This window comes from Ascaphus truei, chromosome 2 (assembly GCF_040206685.1).
Source record: "Ascaphus truei isolate aAscTru1 chromosome 2, aAscTru1.hap1, whole genome shotgun sequence".
Classification (NCBI taxonomy): Eukaryota; Metazoa; Chordata; class Amphibia; order Anura; family Ascaphidae; genus Ascaphus; species Ascaphus truei.
Genome location: NC_134484.1, coordinates 190761978 through 190785783, shown reverse-complemented (window position 1 = coordinate 190785783; position 23806 = coordinate 190761978). Strand labels below are relative to the sequence as shown.

Genomic DNA, 23806 nt, shown 5'->3' with positions numbered 1-23806 from the left:
TTTGGGAGGGACAGTTGCTACATGTGACTTTCTCTACACCAATAACAGAGCACCTACTGCACTCTGCCCGCCCCCTTCGTGACGTTACGGCAGTTTCTTTGCCTTGTCGCCAGAGACGTCGCTCCAAACTATAGTGCAACTTTCGCCAGTGGTGACGGGTGACTTCATCGGTCGCGTTGCCGGCACTATAAACGCGGCCTTAGAAACTACATCAGGGGCGGCCCACTCCAGTCCTCAAGGGCCACCACCAGGTCAGGTTTTCAGGGTATCCCATCTTCAGCACAGGTGGCTCAATCAGTGGCTCAGTCTTCTACAATGTTGACTTTGTCTTCGACCGAGTCACTGATTGAGCCATCTCTGCTGAAGCAGGGATATCCTGAAAACCTGACCTGTTGGTGGCCCTTGACTACTGGAGTTGCCCACCCCTGAACTAAATGACGTAATAAACAAATTCTATTAGTGTTATGCAACAACTTTACTATTCATAAACTGTATAACTTACTGGAAGCAAGAAAAGGCATAGGATGTTTGTCCTTTTTAATATTCCTGGTCACATTTTCAGGGTGATGTCATATCAGATGGTCTTGGCAGCTTTTAAGAATTAGACTAAGTCACCAGCTCACACATATATTGGATGCAGTCTTATTTTTTAAATTAAGCAGATCTCATGATTAAACAGTCACTGTGGCTGGCACTCGAAATATGCTGGCAGTTGCTTCTGACTATCCCCTTTTACACATTCCTCCGGACTATTCATCATGTTTATCTGTGAATGATGCACAGTGTGTCTCGGACTCCTATAATACTGAATTGTGCTAGACGTTGCAAGACAGTAATGATTCATCGTTTGGCAGCTGGGGGTGAATATAATATCTTTTTATATACAGTAAATCAGCAAAATCTTTTACTTCCTCTCCTTTATTTGCAGCTTTAACCAGCGGAGTCTGTTGTGCAGGGACACTGTATTATTGATTTTTCCAACTGCAGTGCTGCTTCCTGTCTGTTGGAGGCCTGAGAAATGACAGATAGAGCAGGTGATTGGGTGCAGCAGACTGATCTAGACATAATGGCAGTGAGCCAGCAGGCAAGATAGTACAACGCAACCATTGGGAAACAAGTATCCTGTTAAGTGAGTCAACTCAAATATGCATTATTTACATATACCATGCAAGTCTGAAAATTTAAAAAAAGGCTGTGTTCCTAGATGGGATTAGTAAATCCATTGGAATACTACATTTGTTGGCATGGTAGCTAGACATACAGTAGTTAAAGTTCAAATGAGCAGGGAATAAAGTTACTCCATATACAAGGAAGGGACCAGTGAAATAATGTTTTATAAGCATAAATAAACAGGGTGGCTGCCTGTGCTTTTCTTCTTTTGATGTTTTTTAGTTTTTGATCTCTGCTGTTCTTTGTTTTGGCTTTGCAGGTACCAGGGGGGAATAGATAGCAATGGGTTCTGTAGCTTTGCATGCTCTGCAAAGCCCCCTGGCTTAGTCAGCTGGATCACACTGAATTAGTCAAGTACTTCATTATCTCCCCTCTCTGCACATATTGCTCCAGGTGATAAAGAGAGGAGCCAGTGCCTTCTGCTACTCTGTCTGTGAAGTTGTGTTCTTTTGACCAATTCTGCACAGAAGCATTGTGCTCTGGGAGGGCATCACTTTTCATCCATTGCCTGCAGTGTTTCACAATATCCATTTAGTCACAGCAGTTAGCTAACCATGTTACTGCTGATAGCATAGCATGGTTTTGGAGCCCTGAAGCCCATTGGAGGTCTGAGATTCTCATTTGCAATGTGGATGAGCAGGGAAAACAATGACTAGTTGACTGAAACAAGCAAATTACACACACTTTTTTTGCACCATCTGAAAAGTACTTTGGTTAACACACAGCCTTGGTGAAATGTTTACCTTGGTTAGGGAAGTAACAGGTGGGATGTATTTCATTAGCATGCGAGTGATATCTTTCAAATAAATAGCTGTCAAATGTACAGTATAATTAAAATTAGCTTTCCATATTCCAATACACTATTTTTCAATACAAATCATTTTCTTTCAAGTGCACAGACAAAAGATCACGGCAGTTTCAGAAATAAAGTCACAGCTTGCCCAGAGCAGTGAAAAAGCAAGGCCAAGTCCACGGAGAGAGAGGCAACATGACTTCCTACAGAGGAGGGGCTCTATTGTATGTGATAGATGTTAAGGCTGGGAGGGGAGCAAACAGTGGAGGGGGAGTCAGGCAGCATGTAGAAGAGGTGCAGGGGTTTTCTTCCTCTTGGATCCTGGTATGCCGTGAAGAAGCTTGCCCTCCCTTCCTCTCTATTTTTGTTAATGGGGGTTTAGTAATGGGTTACATTTTGGGAAATAAATAGATGCAAGTACTTTGTTGCATTGTAGCGGTATGGTGTTCTGTGGGGAATGGACCCTGTCAGAGTTGGCTCCTTGTGTGGAGGTGAAGTGGATCTCCAATAGTTAGTGTTGCGGGAAGGCTGTGTCATACCTGGCTTGGGTGGCCAGTATGGGAGTGATCTTACAGGTTTTGTGTGTGTTTGGACCTAGTGGCTTTGCCGGTGATCGACACATAAAAGCTGGCTTGAACTTGAAAGTATCCCTCAGGCTTTATTGTGGTTGTTAGTGGAGCAACTTGGTTAGGTACCTTATCTTTGATCATTTGTATTTATATTAAATAAGTTTACATAGTTGTGTATTTATTTGGTTGTGCAAGTGGAGCACCCCAGAATTGAGGCATGGGTAAGTTATGAACCTTGAACTGGGAGACAACATTCATAATCCTCAGAGAACTTGCTTGAAGTACTAGTGTAGCGTAGTGATTCCTGCAGTGGAAAGGTCCAGGAAGTCTGTATTGGCCTCTGCCTCCTGTGCCATGATCAGAACCTTCATTGTGGCCTTTGGGTGCTGAAGAGAGAAAAGAAAGTAGAATGATATTCAAAAAGAAAAACAGACCATAGCATTACATCTAGTCGAAACCACTTCGACATGTGAAAGCACTTAGCATGCTCAAACTGTACAACTCTGAATTGGACTGTAAAACCAAAGAAAATAGAACCATGCAACACCACTTCATATTAACACAGATTTGGTCAGTGCATATAGAAAAAGTGGTTATAGATCTTGATAGAGGGTCAAGTTGTGGATCGAAACATAGATCATCATTTACAATATATTATTTTTTTCACTTTTATTGAACAAAGTCGTTTTGTTCTACCATACATGGGTGAACACTTTGCAGTATACAAAAAGTGGAACATAGTGACCTTACATTTCGTGACTATGTCACATCTTCGGAGGAGACGTTCTTGGATCCTGACCCAAACGCCAAGTTCCCCTCTATTGAAGAGATACACTCAGGAAATGTATTAAGGGGAACATACGTGCAAGGTCACTAGGCCCCACATAGGCATATGCACTAAGAATTCATTTAAATGCGGAGAGGTAAAGCATGGTGTTTTTTATCCTTTACATTCTTTTTTTTTTTTTTTAAACAATGCAAACGGCAGTCATGATGAAATTGTAATTTTCATAATATTTGCATTGTTGGTAGTTTTATTATAAAAAAATTATGTTGATAAAGTAATGCATGCAAAAAAAATCATGTGGATCTCTTACAATAAATCGTACACAACTGTGATTCCAAGCTACTCACAGAGCAATTATTAGGCATATTGTATTATTTTAGACACATTTCTTACATTTAAACCACCCAATGCTATTTAGAAGTTTACATTTTTAATATTGAATGAATCTAAGAGAAACATACTATATCTACAAAGCAATCCTTCCAAAGTCATGGAAAAATGGGTCCACTCTCAAATAAGCAATTACTACACCAAGACAAATTTGATTTCACTCATACCTATTAGGTAGATCCCAATATGTGTCTATCTCTGGCTCTTACTTTAACCCCTTGTATGTCACTTGTGGGTCCTGAAAGGCTCTGCTCTGGCCCCCATCTCTTTTAAGTCTTCATTAAGAATCTATCTACAACTTGTAAGGTAGCTTCAATGCACATGTACAGTACTGTATGCGGATGACACAATCTTATATGCACACAGCCCTAGCCTCTCTGACCTTGGACACGTACTTCAATCTAATTTTTCAAGACTTCAATACTTGATTTTCCAAAACAAACTGTTTTTAAACACTGATAAACCTGTAACAATGGTATTTGGACCTAGAGCAACATTTATAAAGCTGTCAATGACAGAGCTTCAGATCAGGACCAACTCGAACACCATTCTAGCCCCTGTCACTAGTTTTAAATATTTGGGCACATGGCTTGATTCTCATTTAACATTCGGACTGCATATTGATACTCTGATATCCAAAACCTATGCCAAACTAGGTGTACTTTATAGGAACAAATCCACCATAAGCTCACTAGTCAGGAAGCAGCTGACACAACAGATGCTAATGCAATTATAAACTATGGGGACATAGTATATGTACAGCACCCCAAACTCACCTTAGAAAACTAGACACATGCTACAACTCAATATGCCGCTTTGTCCTACAATGTAACTACAACACATGTCACTGTGAAATGCTCCAAGATTGGCGATCCATTGAGTCTAGATGCAAAGAACATTTTCCTGTCGCCTTCAAATACTTTCTAGACAAGCTACCCATCTATATGAACACGCTCCTCACCCCTAATACACGCAGCACTTGTCCCCTTAGATCTGACTCCAAAAAACTGTTCACAGTGCAAAGGTTCAGCAAGGAATCTAGTCACTCTTCTTTCTATAACCGTGCACTTCACATCTTAACCAACCTACCTGAGACTCTCTAAACCGCCTCCAGTATGAGAAATTTCAAGACTTCAGCTGTCTCACATTTTAGTCTTCTCTATAAGAGTTACATAGGCCCATAATCATATATTATCTCTAACTATCTATGAAATGTCTGTATAACCTCTGTTCATTTAATGTAGCCATGTATTGTCATGATAACTCTGTGCCCAGGACATACTTGAAAATGAGAGGTAACTCAATGTATTATTTCCTGGTAAAACATTTGTTAAATAAATAATAGCCAGTGCTATTTTTGTGGGGGAATTCAGATAAACCGAGCTTCTTTGTCTAAATATCAACAACAAAATTCAATGGATGATCTTTATTTAATACTGAATTATCTACAGTATTCTAGTTTAGATATAAATATTTTTTTTTTTTGCTTAGGGTTCAGACACATAGCAAATGCTCTCCCCCCCACCTCTCCCCAAAAAAAACAACTAAAACCTCTGACTCTGACCATGGATTGATATTGCTGTTAAGGGGTTACCAATAAATACTGTTTAGTATTTTGTTCTAGTATATATTTTCTTTCAAGTAGGTAATTGAAGTTCTTTCATTTAGCATTCCAAAAATAAAGGCATGAGAGGAGAGAAATGTTAATTAAACAAAGGAAAAATCTGAAAGTAACCCGTGTCCGGAGATGCTGTAATATTTAGATAAAAATATCAGCTGTAAAATAAAGCTAAATTAATCCAACTTCTTTTGATTATTGATGCCCCACTGTTTTATGCCTGAAACAACATTGTGGATGCAGCAGTCATTTATAAATTATTCATTCATAGTTATTTTGGCACCAGTGTTTTCATTCCTCACATGGGGAATGTATGATAGATAAGAGGAGTAATTTTATAGCCTCCTGATATTTACCTTTGACCCAATTTTCATATTTAATAAAGTAAAACACTAATGAAATACTTTTGACATCTTAATCAGTGTTACAGAACGATGTAAAACTAACACTTATCACTTGTTCTGAGTTATTTAATATTCGATGTATAATGTACACATTGGAAATGTGTGTAAGGTATACAGCTTTTAAATGGTGGTGTGTAATTCATTCTTGAATGCAGAAAAAATATCGTTAATTAAAGTCTGCAATGTGACTCAGTATATTCATGTAAGATGAAAACGATGTCCATTAAATTCAAAACCGATAACAACCAAGGATTAATGAGATGTTTCATTTATTTGTATATCTGTTATTTATTTCAGAATGATATTAGCATTTAGCAACTAGTAGCTTTTGATTTAGTGGTGTGACTGGGTCACAATATATTGACTAATGTGTTTTAAAAGACACTTTGCATAATGTCTACTTTATAAGCTTATCCTGCTCACAAACAAATATATATATATATATATATACAGTATATATATATATATATATACAGTATATATATATATATATATATATATATATATATATATATATACTGTATATATATATATATATATATATATATATATATATGTTGGGAGAGCGGAGGGGGGAGAGCCATGGACAGCAGTGAGTGCGGGCGGCCAGGCGGAACCCCTGGGACTGCTCCACGGAGCACTGGTGGAGAATGACTGTATATATAATGACGTCACCCTGCCTTGCACTCAGAGACCGCGAGAGCCAATGAGAGCCAAGGTCCACCCTGTAGTCAGGCAATGAGAGCCAATGACAGCCAAGGCCCGCCCTGCAGTCAGCCAATGGGAGAGCTTGACAGCCAATGACAGCCAATGAGAGCAAGCACAAACCCACAAACATCCTGACAGATAAACATTTCAGTTTTATATATATAGTTTATATATATAGTACTAGCTGAGAGACCCAGCGTTGCCCGGGATGTAAATGCATAATAGGTAGTATTATTTATAAATCGTGGAACAATAGGTGACTATTTGTTGTAAAGGTTGGATAATAATGTTGAAAAGAAAGATGGAATAAAATGTAATACGATGTTGTTTAAAAATGGTTTATTGTAAACACACCACAGTACAATGTATATTTTGGTGACATAACAGATGTAAAAATGTGTGTCCTGCTAGGGTGTGAGGCGGCGGGTGGCGCTTGGGTTGTGAGTGCTGTCTGTGAGTGGGGGTCCTGCTAGGGTGTGAGGCGGTGGGTCAGTGATATCGGTGCGTAGGGGCGGGAGGCAGCAGGTGTGTGGCGGCAGGTATGTGTCGAGTGTGGCGGGTGTCTGTTGAGTGCGTGCAGCGCACGAAAGCAGAGGTGGGAAGGCGGGGGGGCGGAAAGGCGGGTAGGAAGGCGAATGGCGGCGGGAAGGGAGGAAGGATGGGAAGGGGTGGAGGGGGAAGGAGTAGAGGAGGGGGGGAAGGAGTGGAGGGGGGTGGGAAGGGGTGGAGGGGGTGGAGGGGGGGGAAGGGGTGGAGGGCGTGGAGAGGGGGGAAGGTTGAATGATGGAGGGGGGAGGTTGAATGATGGAGGGGGGAGGTTGAATGATATAGGGGGGAATGATGGGGGGGAGTGGAGGGGTGGAATGATGGGGGGGAGTGGAGGGAGGGATGGGGGGGTAAGGGTGGAAGAGGGGGGAGGGGGAGGGGAAAGGAGAGTGGAGGGGGGGAAGGGGATTGGAAGGGGGGAAGGGGAGTGGAGGGGGGGAAAGGGGAGTGGAGGGGGGGAAAGGGGAGTGGAGGGGGGAGGGGAGTGGAGGGGGGGAAAGGGGACTGGAGGGGGGGAAAGGGGAGTGGAGGGGGGGAAGTGGAGTGGAGGGAAAGGGGTGTGGAGGGGGGGAAAGGGGAGTGGAGGGGGGGAAAGGGGAGTGGAGTGGGGGCGGAAAGGGGAATGTAGTGGGGGGGGAAGGGGAATGTGGGGGAAAGGGGAGTGGGGGGGAAAGGCGAGTGGGGGGAAAGGGGAGGGGGGAAGGGGAGTGGACGGGGGGGAATGGGGAGTGGAGGGGGGAAAGGGGCGGAGGGGAGTGGAGGGGGAGTGGAGGGTGGGTAGAGGGGAGTGGAGGGGTGGAGAGCAGGGGCATATGTTTTGTCATAATTTATGTATCCTCTTGCCCCCCCCCCCCCCCGTCTGGGTGTCCGTTCCATCGCTGGCTCGGCGGCTGGCTGCCCCCCCTTCTTGGTTCCCCGATGGCTCAGGGCTCACTCTTCACCCCCCGTTCCCCGATGGCTCGGCCGCTTCCCCCCCCGGCGACCGCTTGGTCCCCCGATGGGTCGTCCGGCCGATGGAGGTGCGTGCAGGCAGCGGCAGGAAGCGCCATGTGTGGTCCTGGGTCCTGGCCTGAGGCACGAGGTTGCGCACCTGAAATAGGTGCCATAATTTATTTATTATTGTACGCTCCCCCGGCCGGCTGTTCCCCCACTTGTTCCTGGGCGGTTGAGGCGAGACGCGCAGTGTTGTGAGGCAGCAGGGGTGTAAAGTGTGAGGCGGCATTTTGTACTGACTTACCTGGGCGGGAAGTGGCGGCTGGTGTGTGTGTGTAACCACACCGGTCAATGAGAAGTGTGCGGGGGCGGGCGGGCCAAGGGAGCCATCTCATTGGCCTGAGGCGGAGTGACGGGCCAAAGGTCCAATGTGATTGCCCCTAGACACAGGGAGACACAGGACGGACAGACTGACATACATACAACGGTTTGAGAAATATATATATATAGTTTAGATATATATATCTATATATATAAAACTGAATTTGTTGTCTGTCAGGATGTTTGTCTGTGTATTTGCGCTCTCTCTCATTGGCTGTCATTGGCTGTCAAGCTCTCCCATTGGCTGACTGCGGGTTGGGCCTTGGCTGTCATTGGCTCTCATTGGCTGACTACGGGGCGGGCCTTGGCTCTCATTGGCTCTCGCGGTCTCTGATTGCAATGCAGGGTTACGTCATTATATACACAGTCATTCTCCACAAGGGCTCCGTGGAGCAGTCCCAGGGGTTCCGTCTGGCCGCCCGCACTCTCTGCTGCCCCTGACTCTCTCCCCTCCGCTCTCCTCCCTCCCCACTCCGCTCTCCTCCTCGCTCCCCTCTCCTAGGAGCGCGCGTGCAGTCCTCGCTGACTCAAGCCTCATGCTGAGTATGCCTGAGTATGGGATGGCAGAGGGAGATGGCCTGTGAGCTTCGGGGGGAGGAGGGGGAGAGTGAGGCTTATCCGTGGTGTCGGCGGAGAGGAGGAGAACTGCTGCTTCTGAACTTTGCATGTGAGCTACGGGGGAAAGGGGGAGAAGAGGCTGCTTCTGCTTGCATGAGTGTTGAGTGACAGTGTGTGTGTGTGACTGTGTGTCTGAGTGACAATGTGTGTGTCTGAGGGACAGTGTGTGTGTCTGTGTGACAGTGTGTGTGTCTGAGTGACAGTGTGTGTGTGTGTGTGTGTGTGTGTGTGTGTGTGTGTGTGTGTGTGTGTGTGTGTGTGTGTGTGTGTGTGTGTGTGTGTGTGTGTGTGTGTGTGAGAGAGAGAGAGAGAGAGAGAGAGAGAGAGAGAGAGTGTGTGTGAGAGAGAGAAAGAGCGTGAGAGAGAGCGAGTGTGTGTGAGAGAGTGTGTGAGAGAGAGTGTGAGAGAGAGGAGTGTGTCGGGAACGGAGCTGTGAAGGGGGGAACAGAGCTGTGAAGGGGGGGGATGGAGCTGTTAACGGGGGGGGGTTGTAATTGTGACCGGGGAGGGGAACCGGAGCTGTGAAGGGAGGGGGGGGCACATTCATGTGCAGGGGGGGGGGACCGGATTGCTGTGAATGGGGGAGAAAGAGAGAGGGAGGCAGAGAGGGGAAGGGGGAAAGAGAGAGGTGAATGGGGGGAGAGAGAGAAAGAGATGGGGGGGGGGAGAGAGACAGGGGGAGCGGAGAGAGAGGGGGGTGCGAAGACAGAGGGGGAGCGGGAAAATTAAATCCCGGGCAACGCCAGGTATATCAGCTAGTATATATATATATAGTACCATACGCCCTTCCGGAAGAAGTAGCAATGGCAATAAAAACCATGAAGAATGGGAAGGCTTCCAGGGAAGATGAAATTACAACTGAAATCGTGAAAGAAGCTGGAGGAAAAATAGAGAAAATCCTAGCAAAACTCTTTTCATGTTGCTTGAAAAATAGGAAAATTCCAGCACAATGGAGCAATGCCATACTGTAGTTATCCTCATTCATAAGAAATGAGACAAAGAATATCTCAAGAACTACAGACCAATCAGTCTACTTCCAATCACTTACAAGATTTTTACAAAGATACTTATTAGTCGACTGCAACAGACCAATGACTTTGCCCAGGCTTAAAAACAAGCAGGATTTCTCAGTGGATACAACACAATGTTTGAGTAAGTGCCCGTAGGCATGACATTTATTTATTTATAAAAATGTTTTACCAGGAAGTAATACATTGAGCGTTACCTCTCATTTTCAAGTATGTCCTGGGCATAGATTTAAGATCACAAATAATACATGGTTACAAATACAGTTACATAAGTTAACAGGGTATATATACAAGACATTCTCAGTTCACATGAACTCCTCTCTTACCTGCGCCCTCTGTCACCACACAGTTATGCCGCCTGCACTAAAACACACCCCTACAAATCATCCTCACACATTCTCTTTCTGTCCATGCTTCTCCTCCTTGCCTCTGGGGATATCTCTCCCAATCCTGGTCCCTGCCTTATTTCTACTTGCTCTCGTCCTCGCCTTCCACATGCAACTTCTACTCCTTCTGGTGTCAACCCCTCTAACCTCATACCCATCCCCTGCCACCCTCCCTCCTCTCTCCCTTTCTCCTGTGCCCTTTGGAATGCTCGCTCCCTCTCTAACAAGTTCCTCTCTGTGCATGACTTCTTTCTCTCTCACTCCCTGCTTCTCTTTGCTATAACTGAGACCTGGCTCACTCAGTCTGACTCTGCTCTTGAAGCTGCCCTGTCCTACGGTGGCCTTTCCTTCTCCCACACTCCACGCCCTGATGGCAGGGGTGGAGGAGTGGGGCTCCTGCTCTCCTCTCTCTGCCGTTACAGAACAGTTTCTATTCCCCCCTCTCTTGCTTTTCCCTCCTTCGAGGCTCACACAGTCCAGATCTTCTCTCCTCTCCCGGTCCATGTGGCGGTCATCTATCGCCCACCTTCCTCTACTCATCCCCCTTCTGCCTTTCTCTCTCACTTTGAATCCTGGCTCTCTTTCTTTCTCTCCTCAGACTCCCCTGTTCTTCTCCTTGGGGACTTCAATTGCCACATTGATGACCCCTCTCTCCCTTGGGCTTCCCGCTTTCTTTCTCTAACCTCTTCTTTTGGCCTTCAACAGTGGACTGCAGCCAGCACCCACAAGGATGGCCACTACTTAGACCTGGTTTTCACTAAAAACTTCTCTCTCTCCATTTCCCCTTTTCCTCTCTCTGACCATCACCTCATCTCATTTTCTCTCTCTCGCTTCTCTCCATCTCCATCTCCATCTCGCCCTCGTTTTTGCAGAAACCTGCACTCTATTAACCTACCAGCTCTTGATTCCACTTTACGCTCCTCCCTCTCCTCTCTCAGTTCCGCTTCAGACCCTGACAACCTGGTCAGGAACTACAACTCTGCCTTATCTTCCTCTCTTGATCTTCATGCCCCACTTTCTCTCTGCCGTCCTCGCCCTTCTAACCCCAGACCCTGGCTAAACTCCCACACACGCATGCTGCGTTCCTCCACTCGTTCCTCTGAACGCCTCTGGAGGAAATCTCATACGCTCGCAGACTTCATTCACTACAAATTTATGCTATCCTGTTTCAACTCTGCCCTCTTTCAGGCTAAACAAACCTACTTTTCATCACTAATCAACACACACAAGTCTAACCCACGCCGTCTCTTTTCTGTCTTTGACTCTCTACTCAGACCACCCTCAGCTGCCTCCTCTTCTGCATCCATCTCACCTCAGGACTTTGCTGACTTTTTTAAGAAAAAGGTGGAGTCCATACGGCAGAACATCCCATCTGTTGTCTCCTCCCATCCCACAATGCTTCCCAAATCTCCTCCTGTCTTTCTTGACTCTTTTTCTGCTATCTCGGAGGAAGATGTATCACTGCTGATCTCCTCTTCGCCCTCTACCACTTGCCCACTTGACCCCATTCCCTCCCATCTCCTAAAACCTCTTGCTCCTTCTATAATCCCTATGCTCACACAGATCTTTAACTCTTCCCTCTACTCTGGTACCTTTCCTTCATCCTTCAAGCATGCAACCGTTATACCATTACTCAAAAACAGCAAGCTTGACCCTACCTGCCCTTCTAACTATCGACCTGTCTCCCTCCTGCCTTTTGCCTCCAAACTCCTTGAACGTCTTGTATTCTCTCGATTGCTACACTTTCTCAACACCTATTCTGTACAAGACCCTCTACAATCTGGCTTCCGCACTGCTCACTCTACTGAAACAGCCCTCACTAAAATAACTGACGACCTCCACGCTGCCAAAGACAGAGGTCATTACACTCTGCTCATATTACTCGACCTCTCTGCAGCATTCGACACCGTGGACCACCCTCTTCTCCTTCACATTCTCCATACTCTTGGTATTCGGAACAAAGCTTTATCCTGGATCTCCTCTTACCTCTCCCATCGTACCTTCAGTGTCTCTTTTGCTAACACCTCCTCCTCCTCTATTGATCTCTCTGTGGGGGTACCCCAGGGCTCTGTCCTGGGACCCCTTCTCTTTTCTCTCTACACACTCTCTCTAGGTGACCTAATCACATCTTTTGGGTTTAAATATCACCTCTATGCTGACGACACACAAATTTACCTTTCAACCCCTGACCTTACACCTGCTATACAGACCAAAGTTTCTGAATGCCTCTCTGGAATATCATCCTGGATGGCCATCCGCCGACTGAAACTTAACATGGCAAAAACAGAGCTCCTTATACTACCTCCCAAACCTGGCCCTACTACATCCTTCCACATTGCTATTGGAAATACGATCATTCACCCAGTAGCCCAAGCACGCTGCCTAGGGGTCACACTTGATTCCTCTCTCTCATTCTCCTCTCATATTCAAAACGTTTCTAAAACTTGTCGCTTTTTCCTCCGCAATATCACAAAGATACGCCCTTTCCTCTGTTACTCAACTGCTAAAACTCTGACTCAGGCCCTCATTCTCTCACGTCTTGATTACTGCAACCTCCTGCTGTCCGGCCTTCCTACCTCTCACCTGTCTCCCCTACAATCTATCCTAAACACTGCTGCCAGAATCACTCTACTCTTTCCTAAATCTGTCTCAGCGTCTCCCCTGCTGAAATCCCTCTCCTGGCTTCCGATTAAATCGCGTATCTCACACTCAATTCTACTGCTCACTTTTAAAGCTTTACATTCTTCTGCCCCTCATTACATCTCAGCCATAATTTCTTGCTATGCACCATCACGACTCTTGCGTTCTTCTCAAGGATGTCTTCTTTCTACCCCCTTTGTATCTAAAGCTCTCTCCCGCCTTAAACCTTTCTCACTTTCTGCCCCACACCTCTGGAATGCTCTTCCCCTCAATACCCGACTAGCCCCCTCGCTATCCACCTTTAAGACCCACCTTAAGACACATCTGCTTAAAGAAGCATATGAGTAGCACTGGATAATCATGGACACATGACACAAAGCTTGGCCTCCTGCATACGCACTTACTAGTATTCCCTCCTACTGTCTCTGTACGTTCTCCCTACCTACCAATTAGATTGTAAGCTCCTCGGAGCAGGGACTCCTTCCTTAATGTTACTTTTACAGTATGTCTGAAGCACTTATTCCCATGATGTGTTATTTATATTTGTTATTTATATGACATGTATTACTACTGTGAAGCGCTATGTACATTTTATGGCGCTATACAAATAAAGACATACATACATACATACATACATTGCATGCACAGTTAGAGATAATATATATTATAGGCGTATGTAACAGTTACAGACCAGATTAAAATGTGAGACAGCTTTAGTTTTGAAAGAACTTAGGGCCTCATGCAGTAAGCCCCGATAAGGCTTTTTCGGCATTTTATAGCTGTTTTTTGCCCTCCTGATTCAGTAAGCCCCGATAAGTGGGAATTATCGGCAACTTTTCTTCCGAAAAAAAAATTTTCGCCACCCGGCTGCCGATAAGCCACTTATCGGGACTTTTTTTTCCCGCCTGAATTCAGTTAGTCCCGATCAGCCTTTCGGTGCTGATCGGCAGGCCAGATTGGAGATTTTATGGCCAATCTAGCCCGCCAACTAAAGTTGGCAACTTGCTGAAGGAGAAGCATCGGCAAGGGCGACACTTAGGAAAAATCAGCCCTTTTTCCTGCCTGTGATTGATGCCGGGGGTCTCCGGAGCTGATACCCGCACCGGAGCCCCCCGGTATGCATCCGAGGCAGGAAAAAGGCATTTAAAAGCCACTTCATTACCTTAGCGGCTAACCGCTAAGGCAATGAAGGGGTTAACCCACCGTGCCAGCGTTATTGTTGGGTAGCGGGGATGGGTGAGGGGGGTATTTGGCCCTGGGTGTGAGATTAGGACTTGCGGGGGGGTTGCGGGGGCACTTAACCCCTTCACGACCGTAGCAGTTAATACCGCTACGGTCCTGAAGGGGTTAAGGCCTCCCGCTACCCACCCGCAAGCCCTAAACAACCACCGTTGGGGCTAATGCCCCCTTTACACACCCCCACTACCCACAATAATAAAAAAAACACACACCAGCCCCACAATAACGAATTAAATAAATAATTAAATAATTATATTTATATATATATATATATATATATACCCAACAACACCTATACCCCCCTAACATACAGTATAGTAATGGGCAGAATGACTATTATCCACAAATGGATAATAGTGCAGTTGTCCATTTACAATACATACACAACAATAAAGACTTTAAATACATATAGCACTCACCCATGTCCCACTGCCACGATGAAGGCCATCCTCATCTTCATCCTGGCCATGCCCCATCCACTTCTGCAAAACAAACACAAGAATTACAACATCCAAATTAATGTCCCCTAACCCCTTAATCACCATAGCGGTTATTAACCGCTACAGTTATTAAGGGGTTAAGCCACCATCACCCACATACCCTCCCCCACAAAGCCCCCCAACCACCCTCACCCAATACCCACAGGGGAGTCCTACCAAATACCCTTGGGCCTAATACCCCCTCCCCCAGCACATACAGTACAATAATGTGCCAAATAACTATTATCCACATAGGGATAATACATTATTTGGCCATTATTAAACACATTCAATAACGTTAAAATGTAAAGAAAATTGTACTAACCTCATCAATAAGAAGTCTCCGTCGCCAGCATCATCCTTGGGGTCCGTTGCCAACATTAGAAATAGCCACAACATTTGAATATCATTAACATAACACTGAACCCCTTAATCACCTTATCGGGTACTAACCTGAAAGGTAATTAAGGGGTGAAGCCATCCTGCAATGCCTACAACATTTATGCATAACATCCTCAGTGAAATAAAAACCAATTGCCTAACCAAATTCCATTTAATCATTCAATCTGTAGGCTCACATGCCTCATAAAACATTGCATTTACAGTGTATACATGTAGCATAACATGTAAACTGCATGTACACGCTGCAAATCAATGTTAACAATACAATAATGCCACTCAAATCGCCATACATCACAAGAAGTATATTATTTAATACAATAAACTCACCATCAATGAATTACCACACATCAATTACATCCCTAAACAATTAAAATACCATCCATACCAATTACACAATGAACTAAAGCTATCCTAACAGAGAACAACTTCAAAACATAGTCAAAAGTACACCAACAATTACAATATAATAAAGCAAGGCTTTCCATATCCTACTGTACGGCCTGGAAGCCCAAAACTTACATCTGTCTAAAAATAAAATACATTTAGCACACATCAATGCATAGCCACAATGATTAACAATACAGAATTAGAAGCTTTAACAACACTATCATTTCTTACCCTGTATATATATCTGTACACATACATACAGACATACATACAGTGGGAAGAAATGATATGCATTATAAAAAATGAAAACATGAAAAAGCAACACAAAAAACAGTTACATTAAGTACATTTCTTTATTTAACTTACCATTACTTGCCCCCACCGACTCCCGTTGATCAGCTTACTCACGAACCAATCCACGACACCATCCACGACACCATCCAGGAACAAATCCACGACACAATCCAGGAACAAATCCACAAACCAAACCAGGAACCAATCCAAGAACAAGTGCAGGAACCAATCCAGGAAGCAAGCCACGAAGAAATCCAAGAAACAATCCACGACACGATCCAGGAAAAGGAACCCATAAAAGAAAAAAACATAACAAATTAAACATTAAAATAATAAAACATGACAATCAAGGGTTGTACTAGTTTTATTCTTAGTGAATCTGTATTACAATACCTTGTTCCGGGGTCTTCTTGACGTCCGGTGCCACGCCCTGGTCTTCAATCTTCAGGAGGAGGTCCGTCCTCCTCGGCATCTGCCTTCAAAATGAGACGACATAGGCTTTTAAAGGCCTATGACGTCACATTTGTCGTCATATGGTTCCCACGGCCCTGATTGGGCCGTGAAAACCATGTGTTTTGGCCGATGTAAAAAAATTGATGACGTCACTTAAAGGCAATGCCAGCACAGCCAATCAGAATGGCTTTGCTGCTATTGCCTTTAAGAAAACGTCATGAAATGACACATGGCCAGACTCACATGGTACTTGAACCAATCAGAGTAGGGATGGAGTTCCCACGCTCTGATTGGCTGGCTTACCATGTGAGTCTGGCCATGTGTCATTTCATGACGTTTTCTTAAAGGCAATAGCAGCAAAGCCATTCTGATTGGCTGTGCTGGCATTGCCTTTAAGTGACGTCATCAATTTTTTTACATCGGCCAAAACACATGGTTTTCACGGCCCAATCAGGGCCGTGGGAACCATATGACGACAAATGTGACGTCATAGGCCTTTAAAAGCCTATGTCGTCTCATTTTGAAGGCAGATGCCGAGGAGGACGGACCTCCTCCTGAAGATTGAAGACCAGGGCGTGGCACCGGACGTCAAGAAGACCCCGGAACAAGGTATTGTAATACAGATTCACTAAGAATAAAACTAGTACAACCCTTGATTGTCATGTTTTATTATTTTAATGTTTAATTTGTTATGTTTTTTTCTTTTATGGGTTCCTGTTCCTGGATCGTGTCGTGGATTGTTTCTTGGATTTCTTCGTGGCTTGTTTCCTGGATTGGTTCCTGCACTTGTTCTTGGATTGGTTCCTGGTTTGGTTTGTGGATTTGTTCCTGGATTGTGTCGTGGATTTGTTCCTGGATGGTGTCGTGGATGGTGTCGTGGATTGGTTCGTGAGTAAGCTGATCAACGGGAGTCGGTGGGGGCAAGTAATGGTAAGTTAAATAAAGAAATGTACTTAATGTAACTGTTTTTTGTGTTGCTTTTTCATGTTTTCATTTTTTATAATGCATATCATTTCTTCCCACTGTATGTATGTCTGTATGTATGTGTACAGATATATATACAGGGTAAGAAATGATAGTGTTGTTAAAGCTTCTAATTCTGTATTGTTAATCATTGTGGCTATGCATTGATGTGTGCTAAATGTATTTTATTTTTAGACAGATGTAAGTTTTGGGCTTCCAGGCCGTACAGTAGGATATGGAAAGCCTTGCTTTATTATATTGTAATTGTTGGTGTACTTTTGACTATGTTTTGAAGTTGTTCTCTGTTAGGATAGCTTTAGTTCATTGTGTAATTGGTATGGATGGTATTTTAATTGTTTAGGGATGTAATTGATGTGTGGTAATTCATTGATGGTGAGTTTATTGTATTAAATAATATACTTCTTGTGATGTATGGTGATTTGAGTGGCATTATTGTATTGTTAACATTGATTTGCAGCGTGTACATGCAGTTTACATGTTATGCTACATGTATACACTGTAAATGCAATGTTTTATGAGGCATGTGAGCCTACAGATTGAATGATTAAATGGAATTTGGTTAGGCAATTGGTTTTTATTTCACTGAGGATGTTATGCATAACTGTTGTAGGCATTGCAGGATGGCTTCACCCCTTAATTACCTTTCAGGTTAGTACCCGATAAGGTGATTAAGGGGTTCAGTGTTATGTTAATGATATTCAAATGTTGTGGCTATTTCTAATGTTGGCAACGGACCCCAAGGATGATGCTGGCGACGGAGACTTCTTATTGATGAGGTTAGTACAATTTTCTTTACATTTTAACGTTATTGAATGTGTTTAATAATGGCCAAATAATGTATTATCCCTATGTGGATAATAGTTATTTGGCACATTATTGTACTGTATGTGCTGGGGGAGGGGGTATTAGGCCCAAGGGTATTTGGTAGGACTCCCCTGTGGGTATTGGGTGAGGGTGGTTGGGGGGCTTTGTGGGGGAGGGTATGTGGGTGATGGTGGCTTAACCCCTTAATAACTGTAGCGGTTAATAACCGCTATGGTGATTAAGGGGTTAGGGGACATTAATTTGGATGTTGTAATTCTTGTGTTTGTTTTGCAGAAGTGGATGGGGCATGGCCAGGATGAAGATGAGGATGGCCTTCATCGTGGCAGTGGGACATGGGTGAGTGCTATATGTATTTAAAGTCTTTATTGTTGTGTATGTATTGTAAATGGACAACTGCACTATTATCCATTTGTGGATAATAGTCATTCTGCCCATTACTATACTGTATGTTGTGTATTGATGCTATGTTTATTGGGGGCATTTGTCCCCAATAAACATGCTACTATGCGTTAACCCCTTCATTGCCTTAGCGGCTATCCGCTATGGTAATGAAGCAGCATTAATGTATTTTAATAATATTGTGCGGAAGCAGGAGGCCCCCTGAGCTGAAGCGCATTTATTTGTGGCTCAGAGACCCCCTGCCTCCCGAGTTACAGGCCCCGGTTTGGGCCATCGGTTACAGTGTGGACGCCATGTTTATTGCGGGGACGCTATAAACATGGCGGCGACACTGCCACCCGATGACACATACCGGGGCCTGTAACTCGGGAAGCAGGGGGTCCCTGCTCCACAAAGCAATGCGGTTCAGCTCAGGGGACCCCCTGCTCACTGTACAGTATAATTAAAAAGACATTCATGCTGCTTCATTACCGTTGCACATAGCCGCCAAGGTAAGGAACGAGTCTTTATTGATGTGTGTGTGTTTTATTTATACTGTACATGTGCAGAGGGTCTCCGGAGCAGAACAGCGTTGGTTTGAGGTCCGGGGACCCCCTGCCCCCCGAGATACAGGCCCCTTTATGGGGTGCCGGTATCCCTCTGGTTTGTTTACAGGTCGCGGTCACGTGATCGGGACCTTTAAACGCCGAGGGATACCGGCACCTCATAAAGGGGCCTGTATCTCGGGGGGCAGGGGGTCCCCGGACCTCAAACCAACGCGGTTCAGCTCCGAAGACCCCCTGCACATGTACACTATGAATAAAAGTTGTTTTTAAATACTTTTTTTGGTGCCGAAGTTTGCGCTGAGAGAGCGGCTTGTCTCTCTCAGCTGCAAACATCTATCGGCACCAAAGGCTTATCGGGAGCCTTATCGGGAGCCAGGCTGTATCGCCACAGCTCATCGGCAGCTTTGCTTTCGCAGTGCTTCAGCAGGGATCGGAAGGATTCGGCCCTTACTGAATACTGCGAGGGCAAATCGCCCAAAAAAAACATTTTCGCAATTCGTGCCGAAAATTTTGTATCGGGGCTTACTGCATGAGGCCCTTAGACTGGTGGTGGCTGTGAGAGTCTCCGGTAGATTGTTCCAGTTTTGGGGTGCACGGTAAGAGAAGGAGGAGCGGCCGGATACTTTGTTGAACCTTGGGACCATGAACAGTCTTTTGGAGTCAGATCTCAGATGACAAGTGCTGCATGTGGTAGGGGTGAGGAGCTTGTTCAGATAGATGGGTAGCTTGCATTAGAGGTTTTTTTGCCTACCCTCTATCCTTATTATGTTGCGATACACCCAATAAATAGAGGTTTTTTTCATTGCGCTTTAGCCCTTTTCTTCATACAGAAGTGCACTGCCTTTTTCCTCCTTTGGACCTCCTCTACCTTGATACAACACAATGGACCACAGCCAAGTTGCACAATAAGTTATTTCCTGAAGTAATGAATATAATCCAATCCACCACTTAGATTAAGATTCGTAGATTACGAAAAAGCATTTCATATTGTTTACACCTCAGTGGTCCTAGATGCATTAAGAAGACAAAGTGTTGAAGAGGGGAATATTGATATTATAAAGATAATTTACGAGAATGCCACATCAGCCATTAGATTACATGAAGATACAAGCAAGATAAGGATCAGCAAGAGAGTGCGGCAAGGAGACCAAATTACATTTATCAATGTCCATCAGAGACTAAAATGTCAATCTTTTCCAATTAATCAGAATCAGAGTAATTGGAGAGCAACTCTGAACTATAATTTACTGCAGAATTTGATGAATATCCATGTGTACATTGTCAGTGCTACTGTACATAAAAACTATATACTGTATATATTTTTTTTTTGTAAGCAGAATTTGTGGTCATACAGTTTATAAAGTCCATGTAACATCGATTTTCTTCAATAAATCAGCATTAAGTTCAGTTAAGTGCCTGTTGATATACAGATGAAGTCTCCAGTTCCGTCTTGTCCTCCATGCGTCTCCCACAGGGGAGAGGCGAGAAGGACAAGACAGAACTGGAAACTTCATCTGTTTGTGTATCTGTCTTTTGATACTTGAGAGTGAGATGCCCAATACACCTGAGCTGTAAAAAGTACATTTTTCTGAGTGTACAGATTCTCCATTTCAACACCGATTTCTAATAGGTCAAGCGACTCACACAGTAAATTAACTTAGCCAGTGTGTACAACAGGGGTGTGTCCTCTGATAGAACCTACTGTAGGACCTTCCTTTCCCCTGAAAATGCCCCTGACTGACAAGCACACATTTAAAAAAAGGTGGGGGATCTGGATAACCTTTATGATGTTGTATTTTACTAGTGTTCTTGGTTTTGTTGTGAGCAATGTGTATGAAAGGTTAATGCTCTGACATGAGTGCCAAACACATTATGAGTTATATGTAGGGTATTAAGGTTAACAATATTTCACTCCACAATAGATTCTTGTAACTGTGTGCACATTTAAGGGAGAGTGTGTCTGGTTTACCTCCAAATATATTAGAAATATAGTATGTGATTGCTACTGCAATACAATAAAGCATATTATTATCCGGGAGTAAAGTTTGTTCACCTTGCATTGGTAGACCCTGAAAGCACTAGTGAAGGATACTTTCTTTACCAGTTTTAACTTATGTCACTTTTGGCTTGTTTTGTCTTTCTACAAGAATGTAAATGGGATAGTTGGAGAAGAGATGCAAACAACCAATATACTGAAATGCAATAACCGTTTGGACATTTTCTTCTGATGAATGATACCAAAAATCTATATAATTGGTGGACATTCCCTCTGTGCCTCTTTGTGACTGTGCTTATAATATAAAAGGTTACAGCAAGTTATGCAATACAATGGTTTGGTTTACCTGAATAGGCTCAAAGGTGTCTCACGACTTAGAACTACTTAGTAAATATGGCTCTATATGTCTAACCGAATGCCCTAGTGTAATTTAGCATAGCCTCCAAAATTAAACTCATATTTGTACAGCAATTTGCCCTATAGGTGGTATCCCTCAAGAGATTAAAATACAGTAAATCATCAATTTACTGAAATATTGGAAGACTTTGGGGCTTATGCTCGTAGCTCCCAGTGTGTCAAACCGCTTCTAAAGAGCCATTTCTGATCCGATTGGCATGCTTTCCTATTTTGTTAGCTTTTATCACATGTTCCATCAGGACAGAAAAGGCCTTTTTAGACGCTGTTTCATTCCGGCTCTGCCAATCCGATCGGTTTGTCAAGAAAGCCTCCAACTTGCATTTTTTGACGACAACTGCAATTCTCGTAGCTCCGTTATGCAAACCTCTTCTAAAAACTCCCATTTTTTTTCATGCCACCACAATGGTGCAGAGATTGATATTGCAAGTTACATCCAGAGCCTGAAATATGGGTTTGGCTGAGAGAGCAAAACCCATATGTCAGACTGGGGGTGGAGTGAGCACCCCCTCTGCTCCTTCCACTTCCAAAGGAAGTACAATTCGGGCGTTTTGGCTGTCAAACCGTTCGGTTTGTCACTGTTTATAGACGCAGATTAGAAAATGCGATTTTGCAATAGAGAATAGGTTTGTTTTTTTCACCTTTAATTTTGCTACTTCTGAACATGCAAAATCACGTGGTTTAACATTGACAACTTCAGAGCTGTTTTGATTTTCTTTAGCTATGCCACTTTGTGTGATGTCACTGTGTGTGTTGAGAACAACCTTTCACATGCAGAATGCCTACCAATAACCCTTTCTAGTTATACAGTACATCATCTAACCAGCATGTTATGGGCTAAAGGAAATACTTGACTTCCACATGCCTCCATTTCCCCTGCTCCATTAGCCATCCCACCCAAATCAAAATAAAACACTGACTCTGACTTGGATGTAAAACAGCCAGAGCATGTATTACATTATAACAGCATCCAACTTGCCAACTAACATCAACATAACATAATACACTTAACATTATCATTCCTGTCATGACCCTAAAGCCAGAGGCTACGCAAAAAATAACTAGCCACAGGTTATCCCAATCCAAGCCACAAAGCATTGCTGCTCCCTTCCCGTGCCCCAATTGTGGACAGAAACCATGTACATTTCCATCATCTGCCTTAGCTGGCAAGGACAACAATATACCACAATACAGTACATCTGTAACACCCCTATTCCCCTCCCTCCCTCCCCCCTCCCAGCTGCAGAAGATATGGGGTGTACACGTATTCAGTCTCTCCTTGCATTGCAGACAGGGTTTCTACCTGCTTCAGCGTAGTGTCGCTCAATCAGTTTTTACCTTCAGTCTCAGGGCTTCTCTGGTGGATCCAGGCCTAGGCTGTAGTGAGGAGTACAATAAGTGGAAAAAGGGCACCAGGAACTTTTAACAGGATGCTTGCTTTATTGTCATCAGGATAAGCATACCAAACAGCATAGACAGGAGAGGCTTTCAGTATCTCTCTCATGCAGCAGTTCCCCCTTTGCCTGCAGTTCCTCCCAGGACCCAACCTAACGCAGGATAGGACTGGAATAGGCTCAGCCCCAGGTCCCTATTTAAACCTGGGTTATAGCCCTGCTCCCTGCAGCATGGGAACCTCTGTGCCTGCCTTAGCACCTAGGTCTCTCTGCCCCAGCACACACACTGAATAGACAGACCCCCCCCTTATCAACCCAGGGGGTGTCAACCTGTTTCCCTCCCAGTCTCTGGGCAAAACTGGATGTTGCCAACCAGTCACCCCACTGGTCTCATGACCTACTAGCTCTTTCCAGACAGGCCTCTGCCTGGAATTGCAACATTCTAACTTGTCTCTGGGACAACTACCATGCAGGACTGTGTACACAGGGTTTAATCCCTACAATGCCAGACTGCTGCCATAGCCTACATGCTAAAAGGGGCCTGATTTTAGCAAGGGGGCTACACATATAAATACCATATAGTCCAATGACATACATAAACTATTCAAATATTACAAGACAACTCGTTATATATATAGTTATGGTGGGTGAAAAGGGTGATGAAAAACCCTCCACCGTAAAGCACATAGCATATAAAAATATCACTTGTGAGCACATTCACATGTAAGAGAGATCTGCAACACTGCTTTTGCCATTATTAGCTAACACACAGTGCTGCCACAGCAGCAAGGGATTCTGGGAAATGACATGCAAATGAGCACAGTGTCGCCTTTTGCCTGAAATCCATTTTTACATGGAATCCTTATGAGCTTATGCTCGCTGCATTACACAGCTTTCAGCACAGCCTGGGTTAAGATGCATAGCAATTCCCAGAATCCTTTGCTGTAGTGGAAGCACTGTATGCTAGGTGATAATGGGGAAAAGCAGGGTTGCAGACCTGTTTAAGACATGTGAATGTTCTCAC

The 23806-nt window shown here is 44.1% G+C and overlaps 1 long non-coding RNA gene across 1 annotated transcript; it reads right to left on the bottom strand.

Moving 5' to 3' along the window:
- Positions 1-390: 390 nt before the first annotated feature.
- Positions 391-23046, bottom strand: LOC142488625 (uncharacterized). The gene is made up of 3 exons (XR_012799541.1): positions 22727-23046; positions 2767-2918; positions 391-1011 (listed from the first exon to the last, which is right to left on the bottom strand). It is a non-coding gene; the product is annotated as an uncharacterized LOC142488625 (long non-coding RNA).
- Between the last annotated feature and the right edge of the window lie 760 nt (positions 23047-23806).